Here is a 14,865-nt window from a genome sequence, read left to right as displayed (position 1 = left end):
TCCTGCGAGGGGCAGGACCCGACCTGGAGGAAGCCAAACCAACTTCCAAGAAGGGTCTCAGGTACCTGGACAGGTGGGCTGATTGCTGTAAGTTGGAAACACTATGTCGTAGCTTGGTGGGGAAAATTGGAAGGAATGGCAGCCTCTAACCCAGAGAAGCCTAAAAATGGGAAGCGAAATCAGACATTATCCCAGGGGAAAAAGGCATCTTCTAGGCACAGGGAGTGCTGGTGGGAACCTTTCAATCAATCAATCAGTCAATCAAATGATGGTGTTTACTGAGCATTTATTATGTGCAGGGCACTGTACTAAACACTTGGAAGAGCAAGACTTTTCACCCCAATACAATCTGTTTGAAATGCAATACGTGAGAGCTCCCAGAATATTTAAATTGCATTACACTCAAAAAATAAAAACCAAACACAAAAGGCCTATCAATTGCCCATCATTATTGCAAAAGTGTTTTTTGGTTTGTTTGCTGGACTTGGAGAGAGAGTTGCGGATAGTGTGGCCCTTACAAACTGCCAGATGGTGAAAAGGAAATGGTTTTAGTCATTAAACGTGGAATAGAGTGAGCCCAGGAAAGGTTTCACCATGTTCTAGGACAGCCGGTGCTGCCCCCTAACCCGGCAGGCTCCTCAGGGACAAGAGTTCTGCTTTGTGGTTCATGCTGTCTCTTGGGCAGCACTGAGCTACAGGGCTACTTAAACACTAATTTATCTTGCCCACTTGCTCTCACTCAAGGATCAATCCAATTGCTTTACTAAAGTAAAGGGAGAAGATTGCTTTGGATAGAATGTGGCATGTTCAGAGAGGGCAGGACCAGAGGGAGGCAGAGAGAGGGAAAGGGGAGACAGGAATGAAAGAGGGTGGAAAAATGGGAAAGGGAATAGAAGGGAAAAGGAAAACCACTTACCTTCTCGGTGCCTCAGTTTCCTCATCTGGAAAATGGGAACTAAATATCTGTTCTCCCTCTCTCTTAAACTGTGAGACCCAAGTGGAACAGGGACTGTGTCCAACCTGCTTACATTATATTTACTGCACTTAGTGCACTGCTTGGCACATAATAAGTGCTTAAAAAATATTATTATTACCATTAGTCAGAAGTGGGGGGTGGGGAGGAGGCATGTTGCCTGAGTCTTGCCAATGAGATCCCTACCACCAGGCTCTGGAGAGTGGCAAACCACTGTGGCAGTGACCAATTAGGCCACTCTGTGGTCACAGGACTTCTACCAAGCAGTCAAGAGACACAGTCACTTGTCAACTGTGTGACTTTGGGCAAGTCACTTAACTTCCCTGTGCCTCAGTTACCTCATCTGTAAAATGGGGATTAAGACTGTGAGCCCCACATGGGACAACTTGATTACCTTGTATCTACCCCAGCGCTTAGAACAATGCTTGGCACATAGTAAGCGCTTTAACAAACACCATCATTTATTTATATTCCTTGCCATCATGAGTTTACAGCCCAGAGCGGGAAGCAGACATTATTATAATTAAATAAAATTATAGATATGTACATATGTGCTGTGGGACTGGGAGGGGTACGAATAAAGGAAGCAAGTCAAGATGATGCAGAAGGGAGTGGGAGAAGATGAAAGAAGGGCTCAGTCAAGGAAGTCCTCTTGGAGGAGATGTGCCTTCAATAAGCTTTGAAGGTGGGGAGAGTAATTGTTGGATGTGAAAAGGGAGGGCATTCCAGGCCAGAGGTAGGACGTGGGCGTGAGATCGGCAGCAAGATAGTCAAGATCAAGGTATAGTGAGAAGGTTAAAATTAGAGGAGCAAAGTGTGTGTGCTGGGTTGTAGTGGGAGAGTAGCGAGGTGAAGTAGGAGGGGGCAAGGTGATTGAATGCTTTAAAGCCGATGGTAAGGAGTTTCTGTTTGATGCGTGGCCTAGTGGAAAGCGCCCGGGTTTGGGAGTTAGAGGACCTGGGTTCTAATCCCAGCTCTACCAATTGCTCACTGTGTGACCACATCACACAGTCACGCTACTTCTCTGTGCCTCAGCTTCCTCAGCTGTAAATTAGGGATTTTTTTTTAATGGCATTTATTAAGCACTTACTATGTGCAAAGCACTGTTCTAAGCGCTGGGGAGGTTACAGGGTGATCAGGTTGTCCCATAGGGGCTCACAGTCTTCATCCCCATTTTCCAGATGAGGGAACTGAGGCCCAGAGAAGTTAAGTGACTTGCCCAAAGTCACACAGCTGACAATTGGCAGAGCCAGAATTCGAACCCATGACCTCTGACTCCAAAGCCCGGGCTCTTTCAACTGAGCCACGCTGCTTCTCAGGGATTCAATACCTGTTCTCCTTCCTATTTAAGACTATAAGCCCCCATGCCGGACAGGGACTTGGTTCAATCTAATTAATTTGTACCCACCTGAGTGCTTAGAATACATGGTTTGACACATAGTAAGTGCTTAACAAGTACCACAAAACAAAACAAACAATACAGAGGTGGATGGGAGACCACTGGAGGTTCTTGAGAAGTGGGAAAACGTGTCCTGAATGTTTCTGTAGAAAAATGATCCAGACATCAGAGTGAAGTATGGACTACAGTGGGGAGAGACAGGAGGCAGGGAGGGGGAAGAAGGTTGATGCAGTAATCAAGGCAGGATAGGAAAAGTGCTTGAACTAATGTGGCAGCATTTTGGTTGGAGAGGAAAGGGTAGATTTTAGCAATGTTGTGAAGGTCTAACTGACAGGATTTAATAATGGATTGAATATGCGGGTTGAATGAGAGAGAGGAGTCAAGGATAATGCCAAGGTTATGGGCTTGTGACACAGGAAGTATGGTGATGCCATCTACTGTGATGGGAAAGTCAGGGAGAGGAAATGTGAGACTGCAGAGAGGGGGATAAATCAGGGCTGGAGATATAGATTTGGGAATCATCCGCATAGAGGTGGTAGTTGAAGCCATGGGGAACAAATAATAATAGTAATAATAATGATGGCATTTGTTAAGCGCTTACTATGTGTCAAGCACTGTTCTAAGCGCTAAGGTAATTAGGTTGTGTCACGTGGGGCTCACAGTCTTAATCCCCATTTTACAGATGAGGTAACTGAGGCACAGAGAAGTTAAGTGACTTACCCAAACTCACACAGCTGTGAGGGGTGGGAGGCAGAGGAGGAGTCCACAAATGAGACTCAGAATGAGCAGCCAGAGAGACAGGAGAAGAACCAGGAGAGGATTGCTCTGACATTTTGTTCCCAATCTGCTACAGCAGAGAAGTGGCCATTTCTTCATCTTCCCCCTTTCAGTCAGACCTGATTCCAAAGTGGAGAATACAGATCAGGTGTGGCTGCCTAACCCCCAGGTGACAAGGACCCAGATTTTTACATTTTTACATTTCAACCCCAGCCTGCCTTCACACTGAAGCCGAGGTTGCATAACGTTTCCAGGATAAGGGGATGGTTGACAACATCAAAGGCACTTGAGAGGTCGAGGAGGAGGATTAGGGTGGGGTAGAGCTGTTGGATTTGGCAAGAAGGAGATCACTGGTGATCTCTGAGAGGGCTGTTTTGGGGGACAGAAGGGGACAGAAGCCAGATTGGAGGGAGCCAAGGAGAGAATCAGAGGAGTCGAATTTGAGACAGTGGGTGAAAACGACTTGCTTAAGGAGTTTGGAGAGGAATGGTAGGAGGGAGATGAGGGAATAACTGGAGGGAGCCGTGGGGTCAAGAGAAGGTTTTTGTTTTGTTTTTTTAAGGAAAGGTAAGACATGAGCAGGTTTAAAAGCAGTGGGAAAGAAGCCACTGGAGAGTGAACAGTTGAAGATGGCAGTTAAGGAGGGAAGAAGGGAGGGGGCAAGTGTTTCGATAAAGTGCAAAGGGATGGGGTTAGATGCTCAGGTGGAGGGGGTGGGTTTTGAAAGGAGACAGGAGATTTACTTGAGATACTACTGGGAAAGATGGGAGAATTGAAGAAGGGGAAGGAGGGGGGACTGGGAAGGGGCAGGGGAGATTTTAGGAAGATTATGTCTGATAGTGTCAATTTTCCCAATAAAGTAAGTGGCCAGGTCATTAGGGGCAAGGGATGGGGAAGGTGCAGGGACAGGGAGTTTGAGGAGGGAGTTTAAATGTCTGGAACAACTGGTGAGGGCAGTGGACATAAGTGGAGAAATAATTTTGCCAGGCAGAGGAGAGGGCAGAGTTGAAGCCTCTAAGGGTAAACTTGAAGTGGACAAGGTCAGCTCGTTATCTAGATTTCTACCAGCAGCGCTCTGCAGCTCATGTACAAGAGTGAAGGATAAGGACTGTGGAGGTGATCCAGGGCTGTGGGTCAGTGGTATGAGCTTAATGAAGGAATAGAAGAGCCACTGAGTTGAGTTCAGTAGAAAGGGTGGTGTTGAGAGCATCAATTTAGTCATCAAGGGAAGGTAGATTGGGTATGTAGGCTAAATGGGGCATGATGACTTGAGAAAAGTGGATGGAGTCAAAATATTGGAGGTCTCTGTGGGGGAAGAGCAAAGATTTGCAGGGAGGAGTTGAGTGGGAGAGAAGGCAGGTGAGGAGGTTGTGGTCAGATAGAGGGATTTCAGAGTCGGTGAGGGTATTGTGCAGTGGCTAGGGATGATGAGATTGAGTGTGTGCCCAAGCTGGTGAGTGGGCAAGCTGGGGTGGAGCAGGAGGTCAGCGGAGTTGAGGAGTGATAGAAAGTGGGAAGCGGAAGGGTCACCAGGAACATCTATGTGGATACTGAAGTCCCCAAGGATCAACGTAGGGATGAAGAGAGAAGGAATGTGAGAAAGGGATCAAAATGATTAAAAAAAGTTGGAGGTGGGGCCTGGGGAGAGGTAGATGACCATTACTAGAATCTGGAGTGGGCGGTAGAGGCAGATGGTATGGGTTTCAAAGGAAGGGAAAGAAAGGGATGGGGGAGGTGAAATAGTGCGAAAGCAGCATTGGGGTGCAAGAAGAAAGCCAACACCTCTCCCTTTTCCAATAAGTCTTGGGGAATGGGTGAAGATCAGGGCCCCTCTAGAGAGAGCAGAAGGGGAGACTGTGTCATCTGGGGAGAGCCAGGTTTCAGTAATGGTGAGGAGGAGCAATGATTAGGTCAGGAACAGGTCAAGGATGAAGGGAAGCTTCCCCACGATGGAGTGGGGGTTCCACAAGCTGCACTTGGTTGAGGTTGTGTGTGTGTGTGATGGGGGGAGGGGGGATTTTCTGGGAGAGGGATGGTAGGAGGGGTGGGGAGGGGTTGGATGGAGGAGGGGGAAGGAGAGGTGTGTTGGGAGGAGAGGACTGGGATGGGCTGGCTGGAAGGTGGGGGGGAGGTTAAAGGGGCATGGCAGGATCAGGGAAGTTTAAGCTTGTAAGTGGGGTAATCAAGAGCAATAACTATTTAATTTGGTGATTCCCTGAGGAGATTGTTTAATTGTGTGGAAGCCCTTGGGTACTTGAGAGTTAAGAGGTCAGTGTTTAGGAGAAAACAGAGTTGGTGGGAAGACCATCAGGGGTTGATATGCAAAAATGTAAAAATCTGGGTCCTTGTCACCTGGGGGTTAGGTAGCCACACCTGATCTGTGTTCTCTACTTTGGAATCACCCCTGACTGCAGGGAAAGGGTGAAGACAAAGAGATGGCCACCTTGCCACCGCAGCAGATCGGGAACAAAATGCCAGAGCACTCAAACAGCCAATAGTACGTATTGCACGCTTATTCTGGGCCAAGCACTGTACTAATGCTAGGGAGAATGTAATATAGTCAGTAATAATAATAATTGTGGTTTTTGTTAAGTGCTTACTAAATAGGAGGGTCAACAGGTATTAAATTCTCATTTTGCAGATAAGGAAACTGAGGCACAGAGAAGTTGAGTTGCCCAATGTCACACAGCAAGTAAGTGACTGTAACAGAACTCAAGTTCTCTGATTCCCAGGCCCGTGCTATCCCCTAGGCCACACTGCTTCTCTATTGCAGTAGACACAATCCCACCAGCACAACCCGAATGACTCCCGGAGCCCACCTGAAGGCTCCTATAATCAATCAATGGTATTTATTGAGCATTTACTCTATGAAGGGCATGTGGGTCTATACCCCCTAAGATCTTTGATGATAACTTCACTCCCACCCCCACAGCATTTATGCACAAGGCCTTATCCACTGTTGCTTCCTCTACCTGCAATTTATTTTAATATCTGTTCCCCCGTACCCCCAGATTGGAAACTCTTTGAGGGCTGGTATTGTGTCTACCTACACAATTGTGTTGTACTCTCCCGAGTGCTTGGTAAAATGCTCTGCACCCATTAGTGCTCAATAAATACTATTCATTGACTGACTGATTGAATGAGCATTGTACTAAGTGCTTGGGATAATACAGTAGCGTTCATAGACACAACCCTTGCCCTCAAGAACAGTACAGTCTAGCAGTGGAGGCAGACACTAAAACAAATTAACATGTAGAGAAAGCAACAGAGTATAAGGATACGTGCATTAAGTGCTGTGAGAGTAAAAATATTCTGGAGGTCTCCATCTTGGTACAGCCCTGTCAGCTCTCTAACCTATCAACATATCCAACATTAACCAAACTTGGCTTCACTCCCACTGTCCTTTCCTGGTTCTCTTATCTCTCTGACTACTCATTCATTCAATCGTATTTATTAAGAGCTTCTCTTTAGTGGGTGCTTCCTCTACCCCCTGTGGGGATCCCTTAAGGTTCATTTCTGGGTCCCCTGCTATTCTCCATCTACACCTACTCCCCTGGAGAACTCATTCACTCCCATGGCTTCAACTACTACTATGCGGATGACACCCAAATCTACATCTCCAGCCCTGATCTCCCTCCCTCTCTGCAGCCTTGCATTTCCTCCTGCCTTCAAGACAACTCTACTTGGACGTCCTCCCGTCGCCTCAAACTTAACATGTCCAAAACTGAACTCCTTATCTTCCCACCCAAACCCTCCCCTTGACTTTCCCTCACTGTAAACGGCACCACCATCCTTCCTGCCTCACAAGCTCGTAACCTTGGTGCTATCCTTGACTCCTCTCTCTTTCAATCCACATTCAGTCCCTCACTAAATCCTGTTGGTTCCACCTTCACAAAATCGCTAAAATCCACCCTTTCCTCTCCATCCAAAATGCTACCACATTAGTTCAAGCACTTATCCAATCCTGCCTTGATTACTGGAACAGCTTCCTTGCTGACTTCCCAGCCTCCTGTCTCTCCCCACTCTAGTCCATACTTCACTCTTCTGCCTGGATCATTTTTCTATAAAAACATTCAGGAAATGTTTCCCCACTCCTCAAGAAGCTCCAGTGTTGCCCATCCACCTCTGCATCAAACAAAAACCCCTCACCACTGGTTTTAAAGCACTCAATCACCTTGCTACTCTCCTACTTCAACCCAGCCCGCCCACTTCGCTCATCTAGTGCTAACCTTCTCACTGTACCTCCATCTCGTCTACCTCACGACCAACCCCTCACCCACGTCCTCCCTCTGGGCCTGGAATGCCCTCCCTCCTCAAATCTGACAGACAACTGCTCTCCCCTCCTTCAAAGCCTTATTGAAGGCACATCTCTTCCAAGAGGACTTCCTGATTAAGCCCCCCTTTCCTCTTCTCCCACTCCCTTCTGTGTCTCCCTGACTTGCTTCCTTTAGTCATCCCTCCTCCCAGCCCCACGGTACTTATGTACATACCTGTAATTTATTTATTTATATTGGTGTTTGCCTCCCCCTCTAGACTGTGAGCTCACTGCGAGAAGGGAATGTTTCCGTTAATTGTTATAATGTGCTCTGCACACAGTAAGCGCTTAATACCTACGACTAAATGAATTAATGGACTCCAGCAACTATCTGGGAAGGGGTCAGGGAAGCAATGGTTGCTGCCATTGCTGCCACCTCCACTGCCCAAAAGCAAGGAGAGGAGTGGAAGCAACAGCTGGAGAATCCCTCCGCTTCTCCCATACTGGTTTGGGGCAGCGAGATCACCTCTTGCCACCCAGCTGAAAGTGGGACACCCCCGGGAGGATCTGTGAGTGGCACAGGGGGCTCCCAGCGTGGCTCAGTGGAAAGAGCCCGGGCTTTGGAGTCAGAGGTCATGGGTTCAAATCCCGGCTCTGCCGATTGTCAGCTGTGTGACTTTGGGCAAGTCACTTAACTTCTCTGGGCCTCAGTACCCTCATCTGTAAAATGGGGATGAAGACTGTGAGCCCCCTGTGGGACAACCTGATTGCCTTGTAACCACCCCAGCGCTTAGAACAGTGCTTTGCACATAGTAAGTGCTTAATAAATGCATCATTATTATTATTATTAACCCTGGACACCTAAACTGTTGACACCTGGCCTTAATTATATCTGTCATATCACTTCAAGATTTACAACTTGTATTCAGATATAAATACTAAGTGCACAAAATCTCAACCTAGAATCTCCCAACCATCATGCAGGGAAAAGTGAGCTTAGAAGTCACGGCATAACACGGGAAGCTGAAGCAGTACATCAGTGTTCAGAGTATAAAATATCAATCAATCAGTGGTATTTATTGAGCGCATGCTCTGTGAAGACCACTGTACTATACAATAAAGTGAGTAGACCGTGTACTTGTAGAAATGGGTAGATGCTGAACTTTGCAATTTACACCTAAAAAAATGTAAACAGTAGCTTCCAAACTAATTGTTTTTCCGTGCTTTTGTCCAGCCTGTAAAGTTCATTAAAAATGCTGATAATGTTTATTAGCAGTGTCGCTTTCATGCAATCGTATTTATTGAGTGCTTACCTTGTGCAAAGCACTGTACTAAGTGCTTGGGAGAGCACAATGGGTCATGGTCATGGGTTCAAATCCCGGCTCCGCCACTTGTCAGCTGTGTGACTTTGGGCAAGTCACTTCACTTCTCTGGGCCTCAGTTACCTCATCTGGAAAATGGGGATTAAGACTGTGAGCCCCCCCCGTCAGACAACCTGATCACCAGCTCTTAGAACAGTGCTTGGCACACAGTAAGAGCTTAATAAATGCCATTATCATTATTATTATTATTACAATATAACAATAGACACATTCCTGCCCACAATGAGCTCACAGACTAGAGAGGGAGACATAAATTAATATAAATAAATAATTACAATATATACATATGTGCTGTGGGGATGAAGGAGCAAGTAAGAGTGGTGCAGAAGGGAGTGGGAGAAGAGGAGAGGAGGGCTTAGTCAGGGAAGGCTTCTTGGAGACGTGCCTTCAATAAGGTTTTGAAGTGGGGGAGAGTAATTATCTGTCTGTGCTCTGCACATAGTAAGCGCTCAATAAATACGATTGATTGATTGATTGATTGTCTGATATGAGGAGGGAGGGCATTCCTGGCCAGAGGTAGGATGTGGGCGAGAGGTCGGCGGCGGATTGTGAGCCCGTTATTGGGTAGGGATTGTCTCTTTTTTGTTGCCGAATTGTACTTTCCAAGCGCTTAGTACAGTGCTCTGCACACAGTAAGCGCTTATTAAATACGATTGAATGAATGAGATAGATGAGATTGAGGTATGAGCCCGCTGTTGCGTAGGGACGTCTCTATATGTTGCAAACTTGTACTTCCCAAGTGCTTAGCACAGTGCTCTGCACACAGTAAGTGCTCAATAAATACGACTGAATGAATGAATATGCCAGTTTGTTGTAACTGAAGCCCAGCGATCATGTGTAACATCCTCCCTTCTTAATTCTTATTTTAATCTTTTTTCCAGTTGCTAAAGGTTTAAGTTTCTGGTATGGAAGCTTTTCCAGGAAGTAATTGGAGGCAGACAGAGAGTTGGTATTATTATTATTATTATGCTTATCAAGCACTCGGCGTGTGCCAAGGACCAAACTAAGCACTGGGGAAGATATAAACAAAAATCCCAGTCCCTGTCCCATATGGAGCTCTCAGTTTAAGGGGGAGAGAGAATAGATCAATCGTATTTATTGAGCGCTTACCGCGTGCAGATCACTGTACTAAGCACTCTGGAGAGTACAATATAACAGAGTTGGTAGACATGTTCCCTGTCCACGATGAGCTTACAGTCTAGAGAATAGATATTTAACAGATAAGGAAACCAGGCCACAGAGAAGTTAAGTAAACTCATTAATAATAATAATAATAATGGCTTTTATTAAGCGCTTACTATGTGCAAAGCACTGCTCTAAGCACTGGGGTGGATACAAGGTGATCAGGTTGTCCCACGTGGGGCTCACAGTCTTAATCACCATTTTACAGATGAGGTAACAGGCTCAGAGAAGTTAAGTGACTTGCCCAAGGTCACACAGCAGACATGTGGTGGAGCCAGGATTTGAACCCATGACCTCTGAGCGTAGGGAACGTGTCTTATCACCTGTACTTTACACTCCCAAGTGCTAAGTACAGGGCTCTGTGCAATAAACTTGGTAGATTAAGTGATTTGCCCAATGTTTCGCAGCATGAAAGCAACAAGTAGGCAAGATTGAACATGTTTCTCTGGACCTCTGCAGAAGCCTTAATTTGACTATAGTACTGAAGGTGCTTTAATAACGTAGTGCTTACTGCATATCAGAGAAGCAGCGTGGCTCAGTGGAAAGAGCCCGGGCTTTGGAGTCAGAGGTCATGGGTTCGAATCCCAGCTCCGCCACATGTCCGCTGTGTGACCTTGGGCAAGTCACTTAACTTCTCTGAGCCTCAGTTATCTCATCTGTAAAATGGGGATTGACTCTGAGCCCCACGTGGGACAACCTGATCACCTTGTATCCCCCCAGCGCTTAGAACAGTGCTTTGCACATAGTAAGCACTTAATAAATGCCATCATTATTATTATTATTATATCTACTATAGCTAGATTTTTTTCTTCTGGAATGCTAAAAGTTCTTTCCACACACGATTTTAGCCCGGTAACTTTCTGTCATCCCCTCATTAATGAAGAGAAAAGGATCAATATTGTCCATTCTTCTTTAAAGCAGGAAGTGTGGCCTAGTGTGGCCTATTTATTTAATTCTGTTAATATGTTTTGCTTTGTTCTCTGTCTCCCCCTTCTAGACTGTGAGCCCACTGTTGGGTAGGGACCGTCTCTATATGTTGCCAACTTGTACTTCCCAAGCGCTTGGTACAGTGCTCTGCACACAGTGAGCGCTCAATAAATACGATTGAATATGATTGAATTAATGAATAGTGGATATAGCGTGGGCCTGGCAGTCAGAAGGACCTGGGTTCTAATCCTGGCTCTGCCATTTGTCTGTTGTGTGCCCTTGCACAAGTCAGTTCTGTGCCTCAATTACCTCATTTGCAAAATGGGGATTAAGACCGTGAGCCCCATGTGGGACATGGACCACGTCGTAGGTACCCCAGAGCTTAGAACAGTGCCTGAAGCTCATTAAGGGCGGGGAACGTGTCTACCAGCTGTTATGTTGTAGTCTCCCAAATTCTTACTACAGTGCTCTGCATCCAAGAAGTGCGTAATAAATACGATTGCTTGTAAGCACTTAAATATCATTAAAAAAAACTGTGTTCTTGAAGAATCTTGCATTAAGGAGAACTTACCTTTAAGCACTTTAGCACTTTAAGTCTAAAAGCAGCATGGCTTAGTGGATAGAGCACGGGCTTGGGAATCAGAGGTCATGGGTTCTAATCCCGACTCGTCACTTGTCGGCTGTGTGACTTTGGGCAAGTCACTTAACTTCTCTGTGCCTCAGTTACCTCATCTGTAAAATGGGGATTAAGAATGTGAGCCCCACGTGGGACAACCTGATTACCTTGTATCTACCCCAGTGCTTAGAACAGTGCTTGGCACATAGTAAGCGCTTAACAAATACCATCATCATCATCATCATCACTTAGGCCCTGACCAATGTTTCAACATCCTATCCCGTTTCCTATTTCCTCGATGATGTTCTATTCAAAGTGTGTAACAAAACATATGACAGGACTGTGTCTCCATTTCATAGATGGGGAACTTGAGACATTACATCAGTTATGGAGTTACAATTGGGCCAACTCTAAATCTGTGTTTGCTAAATGCTAAACTCCACCCTCTCCAACCCCCTTGACCTCTCTGTCCCACTTCTCTGAGTCTAGGCCATTGCTAATGGGAAGAAAGTGAAAAGGAAAAGAGAAAAGAATGATGGAATACCCCAATTTTAACTCAAGTACCTGAAAATGGATAGCCTAGTGTTTTAGCCATGTAAAGATAAGACTGAAAACTCTTCCTGTAGACTGTAAGCTTCTCGAGGTCAGGGATTGTGTCTACCAACTCTACTGTATTGTATTTTCCCAAGCACTCAGTACAGGGCTCCGCACACAGGGCTCAATAAATACCATTGATTGATTGATTGATTGATGTAAATGTTTATGCCAACTCATCTCACTTATATCATGCACGTGGGTGAGGTTCTGGGGAAAATCCTGGGAAAATCCACTACTGCAACCTTATCGCTCTGCATTGCATTACACTGTGCCTCTCTTAAAGTTTTTAATGTACATTTGTTGAAAGAAGGCTGATACCTGGAGTCTAAACCCAGAAGCTTCCAAAAAAAAAAGGGGGGAAAAGCCAGAAACCGGAAATATTGCTGAAGTGGGTCATTCTCAAAGTAACTTTGGATGTGTCACTGGCTCCATGGTAACCAAGGCCCAGTGGTCCCTAAAGTGCATAGGCCTGAGAGGAATAAGCAGCTTTAATTTTCCTGGAGAGGCTTTTTTCTTTAAACCTTCTTATTTGCCATGAGACAAACAGCAAGGGGCAAAAATGTGGGCAGCAGACTATACTCTAAAAGAAGATGTTTAGTAACTGGAAAGAGGGGAGAGTAGAAAAGTGGTTTAGGGAAAAAAAGGCAACAGATTCCAGTCCCTTCTCCCATGGGCCCTTACAGTTGTACAAGAAAGTACGAAACCTTGGATATTAGAGTGATCACAGCTCCTCCTTCCCCTATTCAGTGAATGCATCAGAGCCATCCATTTACTGCCTCTGGGCATTTTCTAAAAATTCTACAAGAGTGGAGAAAAGTCAGTCTGTTTTATCACTGACATTGTTATGCATTTCTAAATGGTTTGGGGTTATGGAGGAGGTTAGACTATTCCTTTGCAAAACAAATAGACTAATGGACATTTTGGAGGGGAAATTTCCCTTTGGAATTTTTCGGGGGAAAACTGCACTTTGGAAAATAATGAAAAGCTGATGGTAGTATCCGGAGAATAAGATAAACAGGAAAAGCAGTGTGGCTCAGTGGAAAGAGCACGAGCTTGGGAGTCAGAGGTCATGGGTTCTAATCCTGGTTCCACCACTTGTCAGCTGTGTGACTTTGGGCAAGTCACTTAACTTCTCTGTGCCTCAGTTCCCTCATCTGTAAAATGGGGATTAAGACTGTGAGCCCCACGTGGGACAACCTGATTATTCTGTATCTCTCCCAGCACTTACAGTACTTGGCACATAGTGAGTGCATAACAAATACCATTATTATTATTATTATTATTAAAAGAGAATGAGTGAATGACCTACTTAAGCAGTAAACCTATGAGAATCTAAGGGAGAAGATGATGCAACTGACCGATTATTTGATTGATTGATATAGTTAAGGCAACTACTGCAGTCTCACCCAACTGCATCATCTTTGAATCGAACTACTATTGTCTTGTCTTATGCTGTCGAGTCATTTCCGACCCTTAGCGACACCACATCTCTCCCAGAACGCCCTGCTCTCCATCTGCAAACGTTCTGGTAGTGTATCCATGGAGTTTTCTTGGTAAAAATATGGAAGTGGTTTCCCATTGCCGCCTTCCGCGCAGTAAACTCTAGTGTCTGCCCTCGACTCTCCCATGCCGCCGCTGCCCAGCATGGGTGAGTTTTGACTTGTAGCAGATTGCCTTTCACTTGCTAGCCACTGCCCAAGCTAGGAATGGAATGGGTAGACCTCTGCTTGACTTTCCCTCCCGTAGCCGAAACTGGTAGAGTACTGGAAACTCTCCAGGTGCGATGCTGAGAGACGAAACTGCTATTACTAATAATAATAATAGCATCTTGTTAAGCACTTACTATGTGCCAAGCACTGTTCTAAGCACTGGGGCAAATGCAAGTTAATCAAGTTGGACACAGTCCCTATCCCACAAAAGACTCACAGTCTTAATCCCTCTTTTACAGATGAGGCCCAGAGAAGTTAAGCGACTTGCCCAAGGTCACAGGGCAGACATGTGGGGGAGCCAGAATTAGAACCCAGGTCCTTCTAACTCCTAGTCCTGTGCTATAACCACTAAGTCACGCTCTTTCTCTAGCTCTACTGCTTCTTGCCTAACTCTTTCTTTATTGCTGTATAATAATAATAATAATAATAATAATGGTATTTGTTAAGTGCTTACTATGTGCCAAGCACTGTTCTAAGCACTGGGGTAGATACAAGGTAATGAGGTTGTCCCATGTGGGGCTCACAGTCTTAATCCCCATTTTACAGATGAGGGAACTGAAGCACAGAGAAGTTAAGTGACTTGACCATGCTGCTTCTCTACTCTAAAGTACTGTGCTTTCCAAGCGCTTAGTACAGTGCTCTGCACACAGTAAGCGCTCAATAAATATGATTGAATGAAATACGATTGAATGAATACTAATACTACTACTGCTTATAATAATTAATCTCCCTCTACTGGTGTAGCTACATATTTACCGAAAACATTCTACTCAATCAATGAATCGATAGCAGTGGAAAGAGCACGGGTTTTGGAGTCAGAGGTCATGGGTTCGAATCCCAGCTCTGCCACATGTCTGCTGTGTGACCTTGGGCAAGTCACTTAACTTCTCTGAGCCTCAGTTACCTCATCTGTAAAATGGGGATTAAGACTGTGAGCCCCACGTGGGACAACTTGATCACCTTGTATCCCCCCAGTGCTTAGAACAGTGCTTTGCACATAGTAAGCGCTTAACAAATGCCATTACTATTATTATTACTGAACAACTAC

General features: G+C 45.4%; 1 non-coding gene across 1 annotated transcript; it reads right to left on the bottom strand.

The window, feature by feature from the left end:
* Positions 1 to 13,766: 13,766 nt before the first annotated feature.
* On the bottom strand, positions 13,767 to 13,904 carry LOC119949029. The gene has a single exon (XR_005457127.1). It is a non-coding gene; the product is annotated as a small nucleolar RNA SNORA7 (small nucleolar RNA).
* Between the last annotated feature and the right edge of the window lie 961 nt (positions 13,905 to 14,865).

The sequence above is a fragment of the Tachyglossus aculeatus genome, chromosome X3 (assembly GCF_015852505.1).
Source record: "Tachyglossus aculeatus isolate mTacAcu1 chromosome X3, mTacAcu1.pri, whole genome shotgun sequence".
Taxonomy (NCBI): Eukaryota; Metazoa; Chordata; class Mammalia; order Monotremata; family Tachyglossidae; genus Tachyglossus; species Tachyglossus aculeatus.
Note: the sequence above shows the minus strand (reverse complement) of the source record. Positions and strands in the feature narration are given on the sequence as shown.